This window comes from Pongo abelii, chromosome 20, assembly GCF_028885655.2.
Source record: "Pongo abelii isolate AG06213 chromosome 20, NHGRI_mPonAbe1-v2.0_pri, whole genome shotgun sequence".
In the NCBI taxonomy this organism is placed as follows: domain Eukaryota; kingdom Metazoa; phylum Chordata; class Mammalia; order Primates; family Hominidae; genus Pongo; species Pongo abelii.
The window spans coordinates 48681292-48703917 of NC_072005.2; the positions used below are offsets into that span (position 1 = coordinate 48681292).

At 40.8% G+C, this 22626-nt stretch overlaps 1 long non-coding RNA gene across 2 annotated transcripts in view; it reads left to right on the forward strand.

Annotated features, from left to right (window-relative positions):
• Positions 1-22626, forward strand: part of LOC129051988 (uncharacterized) — a 105700-nt gene that overhangs the window by 33061 nt on the left and 50013 nt on the right. The window contains exon 5 of one of the 2 annotated variants that reach the window (XR_010138628.1): positions 9367-9505. This is a non-coding gene — a long non-coding RNA (uncharacterized LOC129051988). Of the gene's footprint in view, positions 1-9366; positions 12975-22626 lie in introns of those variants that run through there. The other variant, XR_010138627.1, reaches the window with a different exon arrangement.

Here is a 22626-nt window from a genome sequence, read left to right on the forward strand (position 1 = left end):
TACTTGTTCTTTCGGGGATTACATTAATTTTATGGGAGGATTGCTGGTAGATGATTAGCCAACTATATTCTTGCAGTTTTTTTCTCTCTCAACGTGTTTCTAGGTTAGTGATCAGTCTTCTGTCAATTTCATCCTGACCATACTGCACTCAGATATTTTTGAAGGCTTTATGATGTGAGAAGGGCTGACTGCTATTTTCTGTGTCATGAGAACTTTCTACCCCTTCATGGTTGCATCTTTTTCTCAGTGTGTCAGTTGTGGTAGCATGAAGAAGACTCTGTCAGGTCTCCATGGCAGCTTGTGTTTCTCAAGAGGATTACTGAGTTCTTGGTGGAGCCCATTAATGAATAGGGCCGAGAAAGTATAGGCTTATGTATGTTGAAAAATTTCCCTAGGTAATTCCAGCACTCCCAGCTAATAATTGACTAATTAATAATCAATTGACTTGATTGACAGAAGGCCCAGATCAGTGCATTCCAAATTGACAACCTACTTTGCTTAGAGTCCTCACTTTCCTGAAGCACCCAGCAGGGATAGGAAAGCAAGCCCAGTTCTATGAGACTCTGTTTTATTCTCCTGCGTGACTGGTGGGAAGACTCCCCATCAGTCTTGCCATGCTCTCTTTGAACTGTAGCTAAATCTTTCTCTTTCTCCTTCACAGGAATCAGATTTGCATAGTGGTCCCAAAACTCCCCAGACATTTTCATGCCTGCCCCACTTTCCCTCACAGGCATTTTTCCTAATAAATTATCCTGCATGTCTAATCTCATCTTGGATGCATCTCAGTGAGCATAAACTAACATACTAGGCTTGGTTATTTTGCACTTAGCTTTTTTCTCTCTCTCCCACATGTAGCCAGTAACCATGTCCTAGTGTTTTATGTGTTACCTCTTTTTTCATGTGTATAGGAAAAAAAATTTCCATATACTTATTTATATGTAATTTATATAATAAAATATGTAATATAAAATGTATAATAATGTAAAACATATACATATTTTCCATATATGTATATGGAAAAAGAGGTAACACATAAAACACGAGGACATTTACATATAATAAAATTGACGTATGTTATATATTTATGTAGTGTCTGGTAGTCTTACCCTCTCTATAAATATACACTTTTTGTCACTGCCCCTTCCCTCCCATGCAGAGCTCCCGTGGCCGAATCTCTTATTTCTCCAAGTGTGTGTCACCCACTGTCCTCTGTGCTGTGTCCACAGCCTCCTAGTGTTGTATGTGTTACCTCTTTTTCTATGTATACATATGGAAAAATCATATACACATTTATCTCTATATATTTATTTATATACAATATATCATAATCTAAAAGTATATAATATACAGCCATTTAAAATATATACATATTTCCATATATATGAAAAAAAGTAACACATAAAACACTAGGCCATTTATATATAAAATTCACATATGTAATATAAATGCCAATTTTATCATATATAAATGATAAGTATATACAAGATAGACTTATCATATATAAGGTGAATTTGGAATGTCCTGACCTGGGCCCTCTGTCAGTCAAGTCCCAGCCATGGAGGCCATTCATGGCTGCCACAGTTGAGACACTGAAAGATGCAACTGTGAAAAGGTGGAAAGTTCTAGAGTCATAGAAAATAGCAATCAGCCTTTCTCACATCCCAAAACCTTCAAAAATATCTGAGTGCAGCCTGTCCAGGATGGAATGAAAAACTTCAATCTTGAAAAAGAAAAAGGAAGCTGGAGGACTCACACTTTCAGATTTCAGCATCTACTGCAAAGCTACAGTAATCAATACAGTGTGGCACTGGCATGAATGAGGACATAGAAACTAATAGCATAGAATAGAGAACCCAGAAAGAAAGCTTGCATATATGGCCAAATGATTTTTGTCAAGAGTGCCAAGACCATTCCATGGGGAAAGGACAGTCTTTTTAACATGTGATACTGGGGAAGCTGGCTATCCCTGGAAAAGTATGAGTTGAACTTTTACCTCACACCATATACAAAAAAACGAACCCACAATGGATCAAAGACCTAAATGGAAGAGTGAAGACTACCAAACTCTTAGAAGAAAACATAAGGAAAAAGCTTCATGATATTGAATTTCAGAATGATTTATTTGTTATAACTACAAAAGCATAGGCAACAAAAAAGGGATAAATTGGACTTCATGAAAATTAAAAACTTTTATATATCAAAGGCCATTATCAAGAATGTAAAAAGGCAAACTATGACATAGGGAAAATAACTGTAAATCATATATCTGATAAGGGATTAATTTCCAGAATACATGAAGAACACTACAAATCAAAAAGAGCAAAAATCCAAAAACCCAATAAAAAATGGACAAAAGACTAAAATAGAGATTTTATTAAAGAAGATATACAAATGGTCAATGAGGACGTGTAAGGATCCTCAATATTAATACTTAGAGATATGCAAATCAAAACCACAGTGATACACAACCTCACACACATTAGGGTGGCTTTGATAAAAACAACATGAACAACAACATCACAAAACAAATGTTTTTGAGTACATGGGAAAACTGAAGCTCTTAGTGTATTGCTGATGGCAATGAGAAATGTTATAGCCACTGTGGAAAAATGGCATGGCACGGGCAGCTCACGCCTGTAATCCCAGGACTTTGGGAGGCCGAGATGGGTGGATCTCTTGAGGTCAGGAGTTTGAGACCAGTCTGGCAAGCGTGGCGAAACCCCATCTCTACTAAAAATACAAAAATTATCTGGGTATGGTGGCATGCACCTGTAATCCCAGCTACTCGGGAGGCTGAGGCACGAGAATCGCTTGGACCTGGGAGGTGGAGGTTGCAGTCAGCCAAGATTGTGCCATTGCACTCCAGCCTGTGTGACAGAGCAAGACTCTGTCTCAACATCAACAACAGAAAAGAAAATGGTATGTCAGTTTCTTAAAACAATTAAAGAATTACCACTTGAACCAGCAATTCTTCTTCCGGACATACAGCCAAAATTATCGAAAAAATTTGAACAGATGTTTGTACACTGATGTCCACAGAAGCATCACTCACAATAGCCAATGGGTAGAAACAACTGAAAAGTCTATTGAAAGATAAGTGGATGAATAAAAAGGTATATCCATGCTTTGGAATGTTCTTCAATCTTAGCAAGGGATAAAATTTTGACACATGGTGCAAAATGGATGAACCTGGAAGACATTATGCGAAGTGAAATAAGCCAGACACAAAAGGATAATTATTATGTATTTCCATTTATGTAAGATAGTTAGAATAGTCAGTTCCATAGAGACAGAAATTAGAATGGTGATTACCAGGGGTTAAGGGGAGAAGGAATGAGAGTTATCATTTATTGGGTACAGAGGTTTAGTATAGTAGGATAAAAAAAGCTCTGGAAGTGGATAGTGTTGATAGTTACACAACACTAAATTGCACGCTTAGAAACAGTTAATGGTAAGTCGTAGATATATAGTGTCTGGTACACTTACCCTCTCTATAAATACACACTTTTTGTCACTGTTCCTTCCCCACCATAGAGAGCTTCTGTGAGTTAATCTCCCTATTTCTCCAAGTGTGCATCACTCACTGTCCTCTGTGCTGTGTTCCAAGAGCTGTGTCCACAGACTCAGACAGGCAGTGACTTCAGAGCCAGGACACAGCCCTATTCCCATTTTTTAAAGCCTTACCCCTGGGAGGCTTGGCTTCTACTGGCAGCTCGATTTAGCCAGATTCAGAACCAGCCACCCAGGCACCTTATCCACATGCCCTGGCCCCAGCCCGGGTGGAGTCAGGGCAGGGTTGGTCTCTGGGCGAGCCCACAGGAATGCAGGGAGCAGAGTATGAGCTGCTTCTCCTTCACCCAAGGGGCTTCCTGCTCTCATTTGGGGAAAAGTGTGGGCTTGTTTTGAAGCCTCTGATGTTCATTGCAGCTCATGGAGTACACACACACAGACACACACACAAAGGAGACAGAAGGGATGTTTTGGTGACAGAAACAGCTTGACCATGAGGACCCTCCTCTTTCTCCCTCTGTGAAGGCCCTTACACTGCATAGGGCTTGGAGCTGATAAAGCCATTTCCCTACATTTCTCAGGCTGGACCCAAGGTCATCCACCAGAAATCCGGAGAACAAAGGGAAGAGAATCTGTAGATATGAATTGGGAGGGTTCAGGAGAAAAATTTGGGATTTACTTTTGTGCATGGGACACAGGCTGAGAATAAAAATGTTTTCCTGGCTCTTTCTTGGAAAGCCAGATAGGCTTCACCTGAAAGCATGTTGCCAATGCTCCAGCGATCCACTTACCAGGGACTGTGATTTTCTTGGTTGTGAAGTTTTTGCCATTAGTGACTGGGTTATGGACATAACACTGATAGTCCCCACTATTCTGTGTAGTGACTTGGGGGATAAAGAGCTCTTGTCCTGTTTGCTGGTTATTCCCATTCATCAGCCAAGAATACTCTGCTGATGGGTTAGAGCCCGTGACGCAGGAGAGGTTGAGGTTTGACTCTGGATAGTAATAGGTGTCTGAAGAATAAGTTGTGGGTTCATCTGGGCCATCTGGAGCAAAGAGAATAAAGCCACAGGTAATGTTATCAGAGGGAATGGGAAGCTCCTGGTCTGTGAAAGGGACACAGTGTTCCTTTATGCCAAGTCACAACCCCCAAGTCCCAGCCAAACTTCCTCTGTGTTCACTGAACTGGAGGAGTCTAAGACATTCACCTGTTTCTCCTATCACAAGCTGTGGAACCAGAGTCTCCTAAGACCAGAGAAGGCCCTCCCTTCCTGGGCCTACCCAGGTTTGCCTGTGGCAGGAAGTCATGGCCAGCTTGGGGGTCCAGGGGTAAGTGTCTTCATACTGGGACCTGAGAGGGACTGAGAGGCCTGGCCTCGGGTGATGTGGATTTGGGCTGGCAGCCTTGTCCATGAAGGAAAAGAGGATACTCACAGAGAACATCCAGGTGACTGGGTCACTGTGGCTGGTACTCACTACATTCTTCCTTTGACATTCATAGAGTCCTGTGTCACTCCTTGTGACACTGAGTAGAGCAAGGATCCTGTTGTCATTGGACACCTGCAGCCTGGGACTGAGTGTGAGTCTATGACCATTTACCCACCACATGTAGATTGTGCCATGAGTCTCAGGTTCACAGGTTAAGACCACAGCCTCCTCATCCTCCATGAGGTTGCTGGTGACATAGGGCTTGGACAGATTCACTGTGCAGATAACAGAGAAGATTCCCCTGTGTGGCAACATTGATTTCTCCACGAGCATTTTCCAATCAGAGTTGACATCTCCCACCTCTCAGCCAATCCAAGTCCTTAAAAGCCCACAGCAGGTCTGTGTGTCAAAAGACAGATGGATGCATGATGATCTGAGGGCTCAGAGACCATGGGGCCACCTGCTCTGTGTGGGAGATGCACAGACTTCTGAAGTGTGACTCGATCAGCAATATTGGTGAAGTGTGAATTGAGCAGGGTCAAACAATTAGAGTTTGATTAACTTTGTTTAAATTGAGCAGAGTCCAAGTGAGGCAGCAGTGGCTCATGCATCTCCCCACCCGAAGGACCCCACCTTATGACAAGGTTGTTATTATAAATACACAGGTGTGCATGAAACAGGCAGTAAATGAGACAGCACCCATCTGGCCAGCTCCAGCTGGTCCTAAGAACCACCAATATTCCCATTATGTGTTTGTTACAGCCTTTGTAGGCTACAAAATATAAAATACAAGTTCAGAATATAAAATATGCTATTGTTGATACAAAATATTGAACATGAAGCTGAATATGTTGTTCCACTTTTTTTTCTCACTCTTGTTTAACTTTGCTGTTTCAGTTTTGGAAGTTTCTATTGACACACGCTTAAGCCAGAGATTCTTTCCTCAGCTGTGGGCAGACTAGCAGTAATCCCATGGATGGCATTCTTTATTCCTCTTAAAGTGTTTTTAATCTCTAACATTTCTTTTGGTTCTTTCTTAGAATAGCCATCTCTGTTTAAATCACCCATGTATTCCTGAAAGTTGTCTCCTTTTTCCATCATAATCCTTAACCAGAGTTGTTTTAAATTTCCAGTCTGATAATTTCAACATCGCTATCACATGTGTGTCTGGTTCCAATCCTTGCTCTGTCTTTCAAAGTGCATTTTTTTTTTTTTTTGCCATAGTCTGTCTTGTATTTTTTTGAAAACCACACATAATGTACTGGGTAAAAAGGACTTGAGTGAGCAGGCATTCAGTGACATGGTGGTGAGTGTGGGGAGGGAAGGGTTCTGTGGTTCTGGATGCGGTCTGTGTCCTGGGCTGTGAATGTCACAAGCGCCTCTCAGGTTTTTCTTACCATTAGGTGGGATATGATGACTTGAGGAGGCTGGAGTTGGATATTTCCCCTCCCCCTGGCCAGTTAAGCTCCCATCAAACCCCAGCTAATTAGGCTCTAGTAAAATAGTTTCTCTTAAATGTAGGTCTTACCAAGAAGAATATAATTCACTGACAACTTTCCAAGGGTTTTTTCCCTTCTTCCCACAAGAAGGATGCAGGGATTCTTTTTTGACATTGAGTGTGAGAACCTGGTAGAGCTCCAGGAGGTAAGAGTCATAAAACTGTCCCCCTACTCCCAAGACTAATCCATCCACTTGTGTGTTTATCTCTGCACTGTGTCTGCACTGAGCCTCCAGAATTTCCTCAATTAGAGTTCAGGTTTTCTGACCCCAGCAATGGTTCCCGCTGGGGTTTCTGTGCCTGTGTTTCTGCTGAGGTACAGTGCGCTGCTCTGTATTTGCCTGTGGGTCTCTCCAATATGTGGGCCACTTAGCACTGAGACCTTGCTTCTCTGAGAGATCTAAACGAGTTGTTGATTTTTCAGTTTGTTCAGCTTTTTACTTGCTGTTAGATATGAGTGAAAATTTTTAAGCTACTTACATGCCTGATGGAAATTCAAAGTCTCTAGGGCATGACTGGAGGATATGAGCCCCACAGCAGGTTGAGGAAGGAGTCATGAGTGAAATGGGTGAAATGAGCCCATGGGCTTTGGAAACTGCAGATCTGTCCTTCTGCCTCTGACCCCCTGGTGAGTCAATGTAGGAAGTGAAACCACCTTTGCAAAGCCTGTGATGGTGAGAGGAAGCTAGCTTGGCTGACCCCATCTCACCTCTAGCCTCAGGCTGGCTGTCCTGTCTCATTCCTGGGCATAGGCCTGGGTAAGCATGGGAGGAATTTATAGTTTAACTTTGAAGCAAGGATGATAATAGTCCCTCCCTAAAATTAGCTCCTCCTTGTCCGGGACTACCTTGGTAAATCTAAGAAAAGACCATGAATTATGGAGGGACCCAAATTCTGCTAAAATGCAGGCATAGTTTCTATAATCCCTTACTGCTCAGGAGTCATGTGTCCAGAGGTCACAAGATCTGTGACTTTCCTAGTTGCTCCTATAGATAGCAACACTATTGTAGAATCTGAGATTTATCTTTTGCGATGTTTCTCAGATTTTTGCATTCTGGCAACCAGCTGACCTTATCTAGACTCATGACCAATGGCTCAGCCAGTCATGTGGCCCCCACTCAGAGGCAGATTCAACGAATACAGACCATTTCCCCTACCCGCGTCATTTCATCTCCAGCCAGTCAACAGTACTTATTCCTTAGACCTTTGCCCCTTCAAAGTTTTTGAAAAACTCTAACCTCTGAGCCATTGGGCAAGCCAATTTGAGTCATAATAAACTTCTGTCCTCCTGTTTGGCAGCCTTGGGCTAAGTAAAACCATTCTTTACTACCTATCACCTTCATAATAAATTGGCTTTGCCTGTGCAGAGGGCAAGAACATGTCAGGTGATTATAAGAATGGATGGAGGAGTCACTGATCTCTTTCTGGTGGCCTGTTTCATGAGTCAGCCTCTCAGAGGGAAAGAGCCCTGGACTGGGACACAGTGGAAGCTCATTCTCTTGGTGACCCGGGGACATTGCCTTATTATGGAGCCTGGCAGTGGTGGCTGCTCTGGCTGATTTTGGTGCATTTTTCATTTCCCAGAAGGCAGGACAGGCCTCAGTGTGAGCAGAAAGGAAATGGAACAGTCATCTTTGTTAGAGAGAGTGTCTGGGGAAGTCCTCAGGGTGGAGGAAGCTGTACAGGAGAGGGCTCATCAGGTAGAATGAAAGGGGGATGCACTTTTTTCAGTGAACACCTTTCAGACATCTCACCAACTCTGGCCTCACTCATCTCTGCCTTTCCTCCTGAGCCCTGAGCCCTGAGTCCTGGGAGGGAGGGAGGGAGGAAGGGTGAAGCTGGGATGTGTGCTGTCCAGGTTTCTTCCATCTCTGGAATCTTGACAGTGAGGGACCCTAATGTGTTACCACAGAGGAGACCGTGGGAAAAAGCTGTTTCTCAGGGGTGTCTGGCTTATGAAGTGAGGGGAATTCGGACCGGGTTGGACTCGTGAACTACAGGGACCCTGTTCCATGTCAGCAATGAGCTCTTCTAGCTCAGTGTTTCTCTCTGTGGCTAATTCTTTTGTGTGATTTCTGAGCCCATGCTAGAGTCCTCCTCATGATGCCTGATGGTCAGATCTGTGTGGGGAGACCTAATGATGGGGTGGGGTGGTCTTGTGTGTCACACAGGGTGTCTGGGGAATAGGCTTTGTGACTTTCTCTGCCCCAGCCCCACAACAAGATCTGGATAGTGGGCTGGGTCAGATAAAGTCAGAATCCATGGGGAAGAGTATGTGTCCTGGCAGTGCTGAGGTTCATGCCTCCAGGTTAGTTCTCAGTCTCTGCAAATACATTTATGTTGTGCATGTGCTGTTTGCTGGACTGTCTGATGTCCCTAAATCCCTGAACCTGCCTGCAGATAATGTCATGAGAGGTCTGCATGGAAGTATATGAGGGCTATCTGATTAGGGTGGGTATGTTTCACATAGAGGGTTTTTTTTTTCACCAAACACTTTTCAAAAAATTGTGGTTGAGTGTATATATAGAAATGCATACATACTTATATTCATTAGATGTGAATATATATTTATATAAGTTTAATATGTAGATACATGTGTCTATAAATATACACACATATGTATATGTGTATATGTATATATGTATATGTATATATGTATATGTGTATATATGTGTATGTGTGTATATATATATATATAATGTGCCATTTTAACCACTTCACTTAAGGAGAGAGAGAGAGAGAGAAGAGAGTTTCTACTAATACCAAATCTGGGTTAAATAAGGGTGGTCCTATTTCCTGGGGTTGGGCTTTTGCTGGATGTGTCAATTCCTGCTGGAAGTGAGCTAGAGAGGTTACATGCTTAACCAATTTCGAGATTTTCTATGTGAAAATAATCTGTGAGCACATTGATAAGTTTTATCCTTTCCTAGGTGAAAAGTTGATGAAGGATTTTAAGGACTTCCTGTTGGCTGAAGGCTGGCAAGTGGAGTTTGCCATCCTCTGACTGCAGCCATTCTGAGGACTGGAAAGAATACCCTGAGAAGTGGCCTATTTTATTTCTGCAGGAAGGTACTGAGGTTTAATTTATCTTACAGAGTCTTCCTAGGTTAGAAGGCTTTGAGGTGTGTTGATGCCTTGCCAGTGACTTAGCTGCCTGATCAGCGAGCCTATTTCCTTTGCTACTTCATCTGTTCCCTTTTTGATGTTCCCTGTAATGTATCACTGCTATTTCTCATGGAAGAAAACTGAGGATAATAACCTGTTAATTTTTTGGTGATATTTTATAGGAAATCCCTTGGTGGTAAGAAAATGCCTTTTATTTTAAATGTCAGCAGGAGCATGAAGAACTAAAAAAGCATACTTGGAATCAGTGTAAATGTTAGCTACCTTTCCCTTGCTTAACTTAAGTGCTCTTGTAAGAACTATTTGTTTAGCTGATTGAGCACCTTCACCTGAATAGAGATGTTATTTAGAGTGACTACTGCTTATCCTGCCTTATGTATTTCTTGCTTTACCAGCTGTTTATTAGCTAAGAGCTCCCTCTAGAGGAAAGCAATTTTGCCACATTAAGTGGGGGTGTAAACCGTTTTTTCCTAGGGTTAATTTGGAGGCTTTTCTGACTAGTAGAGCTATTGTGACAGTGGTTTGGAAGCAGGTGTAAGCAATAGGTGCTCCTAACTGCAAATAAGAGGTTGAGAAAAATATTGGATTAGAATTTTTTCTGAGATACCCCTTATGGTTGTGCTATGGGAAGAGGGGAGGCCTGGATAAGAAAGGAGAAAAGAGAGAGACTGGATGTGGTGTTTAGAAGGAGGTCTACTTTCCTTCGTATAATTTCCAGAATCACCTGTGTCTCCTGTGCTGTAATGGCAGTTTGAACTGCTGGAGCCAGGAGTTTGAGCCCCAGGACCCATCAGTCCTGCTGGACCACTGTGAGACTGGTTCTGAACCCAGTGACCTCCATCTGTGGGAGCAGTTGCATCTCCACTGGTCTCCACCACAGGCTGGAGAGGGTCAGTGTGGCTTCCTCTTGCTGTTTGGACACTCCTTCCTAAAATGCCCTGGCTTGCCACACCGAGAGTAACTAGTGGATACACCTCTGGGATCCTGGACTTTGCAACTCTGCAAAGCAGCTACTAGAGGCTTTGTCCTTCTCTTGAGCTTTCTGTCTTTCTTCTGGGCCTTCTCCTGGTCCCTATTATAAAAGACTGAAGTGGTTACCCTCAGAAGGTTTTCCAAGGTGCTGTCTGCTAATATATCTTGCCTTTTATAGGTTCCTTCTAATATCGGGAGCTTTCTGTATAATAAAATTATCTTTTAGAATGGGCTGTCACTTGACTGAATCAGGAGATAAAAAGGTGTGCACTAATAGTGCCCCTCTCACCCTATCCATAAAGGCTGCAGAATTCTCATCTGGCTTTGAGTCTGTCATAGTTTAGAGGAATTAAGAGGTCTGGCCTTAGTTTTTCTTTTCCATTAATCTGCAGAGCTATTGGGGTTTCAATCGGGGTTATCAAGAGGTACTGCTTCGCTTCCTATTTGGAATGGTGTTTCTGCTATTCTTCACTTTCCGTATCTCCTTCCTTCCCTTTTGGTGTATTATAGGAGATATGTTGCTCATCTCCAAAATTCTCTGCTGCTTGCAGAACTGCCTGTTTTTCAGCTGCAGTTAGGGTTTGGTTTAGGGGCAGCATAACATCCTTCCATGTGAGGTGAAACACCTGACTTAAATTCTGGAAAGCTTCTATATACCTATCAGAATTGTCTGAAAATTGGCCTAAGTCTTACTTTATTTGCCTAAGGTCCTGTAATGAGAAGGGAACTTGGAGGGAACCCAAATTATGGAGATCCTCAGATGGTTCCCTTGGAAGTTGCTTTTCTAATTCTAGGGGATTATTCTTTATAGGCCTGCCTGATGTGGCTGTTAAAAAATCTGGGTTGCTGTCAGAATGCTTGTAAAGGTGTAGTAAAAATGCCCTATCATTATGCAAAATAGAATGAGTTGCTTTTCTCTTCAAAGTCCTGAGGTTAAAAGAGTTCTAGTGCCTCAGTGTGCACTCCAGAGGGGTGCAAGCTGAAGATGCTCTGTTAGCCATCGAGAAAAAGAAGTGAGAATAAAAGTGTCCTTATAGTCCCCCTTCTTTCATTGTGACCCAGAGTGGAGTGGAAGACAGTGGGAGCGTCCCCCCAACTGTTTTCTCTCCTTGGTTCCTGAGTCCTGGCACTGTGTTAAATGTGCCACCCATGGTTGTAGGTGTGGCCCTCTAAGCCATGGAACTGGATAAATGAAGTGATGGGATTAGCCACACCTTACCCATGCAACCTTAGCTTATCTGCCTGTGATCTGCCTGGCTTCCTGAAAAATGGATCTCTGGAGAAAGTGTAACAGTTGCCTTTGAGCAAGCTTTCTTTAACAGAGGGAATATGCCAGTTGCCAGTTATGGCCCGTGCTAAAACATTTACCCTCAGAAAAGTGGTCCTGGTTAACTCTGTTCTTAAAGTATACTTACTAATTAAATACTGTTCTAATTGGAGATAGAATAGGTACCTTAAATGAACATAGGGACCTAATGACAGTTGTACCTGCTGATGGGGCAGTATCAGAACTAAAATCTGGCTATGGAAGACATTTACTCCTAATTGTTGAAAGCAGAGCTTTCCCATTCACAGAAAGGGCTTTTCTATCAGTGCAAAAAGAGAGAATTGGAAAAGTGCAGTGTTATGGCAAAGGACCAACAATGTGCCTCATGAGGAGGATTTCTATTTCCACTAGGTGACACTGTTGGCTTAGAAATACCATGTGCTTACCAAAGGAAGGAGAGAGAGAGAGAGAGACCTATTGGGTTAGTTATTATAGCATTTATTGATCTTTCCTAACAGAACTGTTTCCCTGAACTGTAAAAACTTCCACATATTGCATACACAAAAAGAATAGGAGACATAGAGACCATGGATAGAAAGGAAGAACAAATTTGCAACAGGATAGTAAATTAGGAGACCCATTACCAACATCTGGATGGGCTGCTGGAGGCTGTGTTCAGTCCAGAAGCCTTTGAATAACATCAGGGTGTGTCCTGGCCAGAAATTCTCAGCTACACCGGGACATCCCCCAGCCTCATGTGATGGTGAGGTTCTCCATGAAAGGAAACTAGTTTGAAGAGAACCTTGAAATTAAAGGGCAGATTTGAGGTTTTCTCCATACTCACCATTCTGATGTTTCTATCTTCTGTTCTGATCACAATCCCGGATGAGAACTCCCAAATAAAATGGCTCTGTTTGGGAATCTATCCATGGTTCTTTGTCACACACTGAGAAAGAATTCAGGACATGGAAACACATGAGGAGTGGGTTTAGGAGTGAAAAATTTAACAGACAAAAGAGAAGAGAGAGAGAGAAAAAGCTTTCTCATATTGAGAAAGCAGTCACCCAAGAGAGGGTCTCCAATTTGGGGAGGAATGCAATTGATTTTGTACAGAGACTTGAGGAGGCAGTGATTGATTTAAATAGGGTCCAGGGGATTGTTTTGACCAGGTGTGCCATTTACATAGCCCAAGAAAAGACTGGCCCTCCCACGCTAATCTTTTATTATGCAAATGTGGCTTCTACCTGGTGGTCACCATGACACCTGCACATGTGGTGACAAGGAATAAAGAGCATGAACTGCCATATTGGGTGTACCTGGCTCTTAGCTGCCTGCATCTGCACATGCATGTCTATGCTTGCAGCCTGATCATTCAGTCTGTTTCCTATTAGAAATGGTTTGGGGGCTGCTTTTTATTAAAGGAAAATTCTACCAAGAATTCTTTGAAGCTGGAAACCATCATTCTCAGCAAACTATCACAAGGAAAAAAACCAAACACCGCATGTTCTCACTCATAGGTGGGAATTGAACAATGAGAACACATGGACACAGGAAGGGGAACATCACACACCGGGGCCTGTTGTGTGGTGGGGGGATGGGGGAGGGATAGCATTAGGAGATATACCTAATGTTAAATGACGAGTTAATGGGTGCAGCACACCAACATGGCACATGTATACATATATAACTAACCTGCACATTGTGTACATGTACCCTAAATCTTAAAGTATAATAAAAAATAAATAAAACCCCATGGCAAATTTCTATTATTTTTGTGTTACCTTGGCATCTATTTTTAATCTTCCTTAAACACACCAAATTTTTTCTTGAAAAAGCTTAATTTCTCTCTCTGTCTCTCTCTTTGCTTCGAGATGTAAATGTGCTACGTATTTTCTCTAAAACTCAGTAAAGCCTTCCTCATAAATGTTAACCTTTACCATTTACAAGAAAGCAATTTGAATCCAACTATCCTTTAAAATGGTGGGTTTTGCTGATCTCATGCCTAAAGTCCTAAAATCAAAACTCTGAAATCTTTTTGTCTCTATCTTTATGTGAACATGTGTATGTTATCTGTTTCAGCACATATATGTATATGTCACATGTTTACATACTGTTTACATATAGTATCAAATTAATGTAAAAATAAATGAGTTCTCACAAATTAATCGAATAAGCCCAAATGCTTTTCTATAAGTGTGATTTTAGTAACCTTTGGGGAATATAGATAGTTTTAAAATTGTTGGTAAAATAAAGTAGAAATGTCTTCATAATTTCATTTATACGTTTTTACCTAGGTCTTTTGGCAGGCAGGTTTATATTGTCTTTACTAGATGTTTTAAGGTCATGAAACAGTTGCTTCTGTATATATATGTTTTCTTAATTTGTCTGTGAGCTTATGTCTTTATATTTGAAGCTTTAAATTCTGAGTTCTAAATGAGTGACCATAGTAAGAACTGGGGACAATACCCATCCCATCCTCCAGCTGTGCCTTTTGGCCATGCTGGGAGAGACAAGATTATCTAGGCATTTTCTTCATAGCTCTGTTCTTTGTCTTGGGCTTTGCATCTGGTACATAGTTAGAATGGTTTACTCCCTAGTTTTTTTCTACTGAAAATATGGCTGTATACGTCTGTTTTTACATTGCTACAGACAAATACATGAACCTGAATAATTTATAAATAAAAAAGGTTGAATGGTCTCGTGATTCAGCAAGTTGTAGAGTAAGCATGATTCTGGCATCTGCTCAGCTTTTGAGGAGGCCTCAGAAAACTTACAGTCACCGAGAAAGCCAATGGTGGAGGAAGACATCTTATACAATGGGAGCTGGAGGAAGAGAGCAAGGGTTGCACACTGGTAAACAACCAGATAAAAACTCACTGTTGCTACAACAGCACCAAGGAGAATGGTGTTAAAATATGAGAAACCACCTCCATGATCCAATCACATCCAACGAGGCTCCACCTCCAACTTTGGAGATTACAATTTGACATGAGATTTGGGTGGGGGTAAAGGTCTAAAAAAATAATATTCTCTCCATTGTCCCTCCCAAATCTCATGTATTTCTCTCATTTAATAATATAAGAATGGTTCCCAACAGTTTCTAGATTCTTAACTCATTCCAGCCTTAACTCAAAAGTCCAAAATAGCAAGTTTCATCTGAGACAAGGCAAGTTCCTTTTACCTATGAGCCTGTAAATTAAAAAACAAGTTAGTTACTTTCAAGACACAATGGGGGTATAGGCATTGGGTAAATACTCCCATTCCAAAGGGAAGAAATAGGCGGAAGGAAATAGGATACAGGCCCCATGAAATTCTGAGACCTTGCAGCACAGTCTTTAAAACTTAAAGCTCCAAACTAATCTCCTTTGACCCCATATCTCATATTCAGGGCACACTGATGTAAGGCTTAGGCTTCCAAGGTTCTGGGAATCACAGGAACATTCCAAGAGAGTCACAAAAGAATTTGTAGTGTGGCTTTTGATGCTAAACAGCATATTAGACCGAGTAAGTCACTGAAGAGAAAAAAGTCAGAGGAGAAGATGAGTGAGGGTGACAGAAATGGAATGGTGAAAGGAAAGTTCTGATAAAATTGTTTACTGGCTGGGCATGGTGGCTCATGCCTATAATCCCAGCACTTTGGGAGGCTGATGTGGGCGGATCAAGAGGTCACGAGTTTGAATCCAGCCTGACCAACATGGTGAAACTCCATCTCTACTAAAAATACAAAAATTAGCCAGGTGTGGTGGCAGGCACCTGTAATCCCAGCTACTCAGGAGGCTGAAGGCAGGAGAATCAGTTGAACTTGGGATGCAGAGATTGCAGTGACCTGAGATCATGGCATTGCACTCCAGCCTGGGTGACAGAGCGAGACTCCATCTCAAAAAAAAAAAAAAAAGTTTACCCAGGGGCTCCTCTGGTACCTTGCTCCCTGAGTAATATCTTACACATTTTGATTTACTCTTCCACTTTCATTTTCTGATGTGCAAAGGGTCACCCTTCTGCTGAAGATGAGAAAATAGGCTAAGGGAGCTCAAATGAGTGGTCTAGACTCATCCAGCTACTTCATAGAGCTTGTGTGTTTCACCCTGATGTTTGTGCACAGACAGAAAAGTGAGACACAGAAGGAAGGCAAAGCAAGTTTTTGTTGTGGGTGACATTTATGAAAGTTACCTGTGTTGGCAGAATAACGGACTCCTAAAATGTTTGCACCCTAGCTCCGGAACCTGTCCATTTACTTTTCTTGGTAAAACACTGTGCAGTGGTGATAAAATTAAAATCTTAAGATGTGGACATTATTCTAGATTATCTGTGTGGGCCCATTGTAATCAGAAGTGTCCTTGTAAGTGACAAAGAAAAGCAGGGGCATCAGTGTGAGAATGATGAGCCTGTGAAACTCCACTGGCCAATGCTGGGTAAGAACATGCATCAAAAGACAAAATTACAACTAATGTAGTTATAGATTTTATTTTTCGTTTATTATTTGAGGCAACTCTTACTCTACAAATATAGTGACAGCCCTCCCTGGGCTATACAATAACAAAACAGTGGGTTTTGTCAAGTGGGAACCAGTAAACAAAGCCATATAAATAAATAAATTGGTTAATATTAGGGTACTTCAGGTCGCTTTTCTGTAAAAGTTAAAGCACAGGAAACTTTTATTATGCTGTCTCAGGTAGAGTGGAATCTCCTTTTTTCAACAAAAAACAAAGGTCTGTTCTGGTATCTCTTTGCTTCATTAAAATTTCAGTTGTGGATTGTAGCATTTAGCATGAGTGGTTCTATTTTGGAATCTCTAGGCTCTCACTTAGGTGAGAGTGTGACCAAAATTTAAAGCATTGACCTTCATCTCAGTAACCATCATATTGGGCTTCCATCATTTATAGGTTTATGATGTCTTTCTGATCACACATTTCTTTGAGTTTTTGTCATTTCAGCCAAAGAGAGACCCTTTGGTATTTGTTGATGGCTGCACACAAAACTTTTTAAAAACTTTTTTAGAATTCACCACACCAAAATGTAGAATTTGAAAACCTGTAGAATTTATCACACCAGAGAGGCTACTAGTATGACTATTAGGAGGATAATACCACAAGTTTGGAGTATGCACTTTAGGCAAGATGCAAACCAACTAAAATAGAATAGATCAAAGAATGAGCCGGAAGAGTCTAGCAATTTTAACCAAGTAGTATGTTTGGTAACTTTTGTGACTGAGTCTTTATGATACTCAGTGTATTTGTTTATGTGCAACAATCAGTGTCAGAAACTGCACAGGCTCCTCCCTGTTCAGCTGGTAGGCAACAATTTTATTATGTAGCATTCGATGGCTCATTAAATTAAAACAGGGAGTGAGAACAAGTGAGTCTGAAAATGTAACTTTAAAAGGGACGACTGTACATTTGAACAAACAATTGTGTTAAAGATGCTGCTAATGTCAGCCGTTGGGTGGACTAAAAGATATCTTATTTAAAAATTTGAGGGTGACATGATATATCTGTCACTCTGTTATGCTACTCTCAGAAGCTACTTCATGTGAAATTCTAATGATACCATCATCCTGCCAAGTGAAAGAGGCAGGAATAAGCATGGACAAATTAAGAGTGTAAGAGCCTGATTTTGATGTGGAGACTTGTTCTGACAACTTGGGAAAAGCTTTTCACAGTGTGAAGTTGTCAACTTCTTATCCTGGTTTTCAATTTGAGTGTCTGTAGTTATGGTGTCAAACATATTGGTGAGCTCTGAGTGACTCATACTTGAGGCACGAGGGTTTTCCCGTGAAATTTACATTGAGCTTTCCACCTCCAGCTTATAGGGCTTCAGGAACAAAGCAGATTTTGTTCTTACTGATTCAGTAAGAGAAAACTGGATGGAAGGAACTAGAAGAATTCAGGGTCTAGTCCAGTCTACCGGTGAAGAATAAAAACTCAAAAACAATGAACAGAGCTTCAATTTCATAGCAGGCATACTACAGTTTTTATTTTCAACATTATTTTTCTCTCTATAGGCATATCTATTTTTACCAAAGATAATCCCAGTAGGACAAATTTGTTTACGAAGTAGGTTTAGTCTTATCAAACTTTGCCGGGATTCTTTACTTAAGTATATCAAGAGTAGCAGTGGACCACAGAGGTTCTTCCTAAAGTTTGCTTCGCTAGAAGTTTTTATAAGGAGTCTCAGATTAAACTTTTACAAACCTCTTGAGATGAGGAAGCCAAATGAAGGCCATCTTCAGACTTTGCCTGTTGTACTTATGGGTCCATTCTATGTATATTGTCAAATATAACATCTCAGTCAAAGCCTTGGTAATATAACCAATGTTTTGAAATGTGTCCTTTTGTAAAGAGAGAAGATTCTTACTAAACTGGTGCAAATAACTGTATTAGCATAAACATATGAATACTCATGAATAGTTTCCCAATCCTGGGACAGTTAGGTAAAGAGCAAAAATCAATGGGCTTCAATTATTGTTTCCAAAGTATACTTTACTAAATTGCTTTATATATAGATAGGTTGAAAGAAGAAAAATTCCATAAATCTGGAAAAAAACATTTAAAGAGTCAGCAAATTTTCAAATAAAAATTAGAAAAACATTATCCACATTATCATTTATTTCAATGAAATTATTTTTGTTCTGCTTGGTCTAAGTTGGCATATTTCATGAAGGCATCAACCTGTTTGTTAAAGTTTTGGAAGTCTATAGACAGTCCAGTGGATTAATCTTGAACTGCTCAGAAACTGGTATGCAAGAGTACTTGTCAGTATCCTTTCCATAAATCTTTTGAAATAGGAGCAATTTTGGACTGTAGCTGATTGCAGATGCTTTCAGGAAGAATCAAAACAACTATCTGTGAATGACCAACATGTAAAATGACTATTGTTAAAACTCTGATAAGAGTTTGGTATAATAAAGAGAGTAACTCCGGCCAGTACTCCAGTCATGATGCTGACAGTGGCCCCAACTGAGAGATCAAAAGAACTTTCTTGTCCTGAAGCAGCTGTCATGGAAAAAAAAGGAAGAGAAGGAATAAATAATAAAGATAGCAAGGGTTTTAGCCAACTATTTTTTCAGATAGGGTCTCACTCTGTTGCCTAGGCTGGAGTGCAGTGGTGCAATCTCAGCTCACTGCAACCTGTGCCTCCCAGGCTCAAGCAGTCCTCCCACCTCGCTCTCCTGAGTAGCTGGGACTACAGGCACACACCACCACGCACGCTTAATTTTTGCATTTTTTTGTAGAGATGGGGTTTTAACACGTTGTTGGGGCTGATTTTGAACTCCTGGACTCAAGTTATCCATCCGCCTTGGCTTCCCAAAGTGCAGGGATTATAGGTGTGAGCCACCACTCCTGCCGGTTTCATGCTTTTGTAGTAAGAATGAATTCCTTATGTAATAGTAAATAAACAGAAATTATTTGCCCTGGATGTAGCAAATGTAGATTTAGATTGTCCAGAGTCAGGAGCTAAACCTCATTTTTTTTTTTTTTTTTTTTTTTTAGCTCAGTGTAGAGTGCATTGAAGGCGTCCTAAATATAATTCCATATAGTAAGCCAACTTTAAACCCTGCTTACAGCCAGATATGCCAAGTATGAGCCAGGTAAAATTACCAAAAAGTGTGGTTCTGACTGACTCCTTAACAATAACGTGGCTTACAAACAAAGACTGATATGAAATAGTTGATCCAACCCAAACTCTTTGCTCATTTCCCAAAATTTTCTATACATATACAACTTGCCACAACATAAAGATCATAATGAAAGGTTTGCCTTTTATTCCTTTAAATGACCATATGTTTAGATCTGAGGTACTGAGAGCAATAATTCTCCATTAAGCAGAAACCTAATAAAATTTGAAAAATGGTGATTTTATATTTAGATGATACTCAGATCTTCTGCTACATATGTGGAAAATGGAATTATTGCTAGAAACATTGTTTAAAGATTAGGGTATGAAAAGGAGTATTAGGAAGTCAGGACGTTCTTTCTTTAGGGAGCAGCTTATCTGAATTCATTCAATGAGCTTTAGGCCAGTTTGAGGTCTTTCTGCAAAATGTAAATTGCTATATGAGAAACCATATATAGTCCAATGATGAAAGAGTTCAAAGCCTTAGAAGAAAGGGAGACAATTCCAGTATCTTCCCTAAAGTTCTGACAAAAAGGAAAATAATTATCAAATTATTCAAATCAAATGCTTATCATGTATGTGTAAGTCAGTCGGCAGATGAAGAGAGGTGGGAAATATGACTTCTACCTCTAGTGGACTCACAGTCTTGTGGGGGCCACTAGGGGTGGTGGTGTGACCTGCCTGGAGCAGCGCTAAGTATGGACTTGTGAGTCAAGGGCTATCAAAACCTAAGTAAACTGATGGCCATTCAGAGAAGGTAGAGTGCCATTCCACAGTTTGCAAGAAGGACTATTTCGTGGAGGAGGTCACGTTGAACTAGACCTTTAAAAGTTGGTAGAATTTAAAAGCAAGGATATGGAAGCAGGAAGAGTGAAAGTGAGCAGAGGTACAGGAGTGAGGCAAGGGTGAGCAGTTTTAATTTTTTAATGGTGATATTATAAAATATACATCAAAATTTGCCATATTATTATTATTATTTTGGAGACAGCGTGTGGCTGTGTTGCCCAGGCTGGATTGCAGTAGCTCAATCATGGCTTACTGTGGCCTCCACCTCCTGGGCTCAAGCAATCCTCATACCTCAGCCTCCTGAGTAGCTGGGACCACAAGCATATACCACCACGCCCAGCTAATTTTTATATTTTTGGGAGTGACTAGGTCTTCCTATGTTGTCCAGGCTGGTCTCCAACTCCTGGACTCAAATGATCCTCCTGCCTTAGCCCCAAAGTGCTGGGACTACAGGTATGAGCCACTGCACCTGACTCCATCTTAATAATTTTTAAGTGCATAGTTCAGAAATACATTTGCATTGTAAAACCATCAGCATCACCCATCTTCAGAGAGTATTTTTCATCTTGTAACAGGGAAAATTCATATCCATGAAACACTAACTCCTCATTCTTCCTCCTCCCCACACCAGGTAACCACTATTTCAGTGTCTCTATGATTTTGACTGCTCTAGGGACTTCTATAAATGAGATCATACACTGTGTATCTTTTTGTGACTGGCTTATTTCACTTAGCATGATGTCCTCAAGGTTCATCCATGTGGTAACATATGTGAGAATTTTTTTCCTTTTGAAGGCTGAATAATATTTCATTGTATGGATAGACCACATTTTGTTTATCCATTCATCTATCCATGGACACTTGGGTTGCCTTCACTTTTTGGCTATTGTAAATAATGCTGCTATAAACATTGAGGTACCAATATCTGTTTGGGTCTCCACTTTCAATTATTTTGGATTTATACCCAGGAGTGGAATGGCCAAGTCATAGAGTACCTCTAGTTTTAGTTTTCTGAGGAACCACCATAATGTTTTTCACAGTGGCTGCACCATTTTAATTCTTATGAATAGTGCACAAGGGTTCCAATTTTTCCACAGTCTCATTAACACTTGTTATTTTCTGGGGTTTTTGCTTTGTGTTTGTTAGTAGCCATTTAAATTGGCATAAGGTATAATTTCATTGTGGTTTATATTTTCATTTCCTTAGTGATTAGTGATATTGATCAATATTTTCTATGCTTGCTGGCCATTTGTACATCTTCTTTGGAGAAATGTTTATTCAGGTCCTCTGCCTATTTTTTTAAATTGGGTTGATTTTTTCTTTTGCTGTTGTTTAGGTAGAGAAGGCAATCTTTGAATACCAGTGATGTTTCACTAATGCTGGGCCATTGATTTCACAAGAAGTTGTATGAGGTTTTAGAATGTGAGTTTGGTTTCAATCATGGCTGAGGTTGAATGCCTTCTCCAAAATTCAGTGTGAATTTCATCAGAAGCCACAAAGGATCCAGGAGCAAGAACATGGTGTGACTGCTCTCTGCTAAAGAATTTCAGCCTGATGACCGTGAGCATTTCTCTTCTAAAGCCTCATATCTTTAGCCCCTGGACACATGTTCCTGATAGCTCTCTCTTTACAGAGATCCCCTTGGCTCCACAAGGATAGAGATAGTTCTTTGCTGAGAGAGTCACTACCACACACTCAGATGAAAGGTATTCATTCTGCTTGGCAGAGTCATCGGTAGAGTAGCTGCTGATCCCAGGAAGGCAGAGTGGGTGATGGGAAGGGATTAGATTAGGAAGAAAAGGGATCCTCTCATTCTCTCACTGAGAGGGCTCTAAACCTGCAGAAGCACATCAGTGAATGGACTACTTGTAAGTGTCAGTGTGTAAAGTCGATGGTGCACACGTTACAGGTTGGTGAGAGATGATGCCACTCAGACCTGAGTTCACCGTGGAACTCTCTTGACTTCTGTCTGCAAATGGGTTGCCCCTGTATGTATAGGGTTATTCTACAGGAGTTCTGCTCCTAACTCATCGGAAACGTAATGTCCTCTGTTGATCTCAAAGGCATTTTTTTCTGTTAAAAGTATTGTCCATTCAGCAATATGGAGAAAGATCATTTGTGAAAATAAAATAGAGGTGTCTGATGGTAGTGGGGGTGGGGGGTGTAATTTCCTCCCTATGTGAGTAGCATTAAGTTGACCCTTAATTTTTTTCTTCATTTCTGTAATTGGAGACTGATTTATCAAGAGGATATAGAATTCAGTGACTAATTCCATTAAATGCTTAAAGAATAAAATAAAAGTAGAATTCAAAAGGCTTACTCCTGATTAGTTTTCAAGATGTGTCTAGGCACAGGAAGTTAAAAATAATACCACGGTGAATGCTCTGACCCAGTGGTAACAAAATCTTCCTTTTTTTGGTGAGACTTG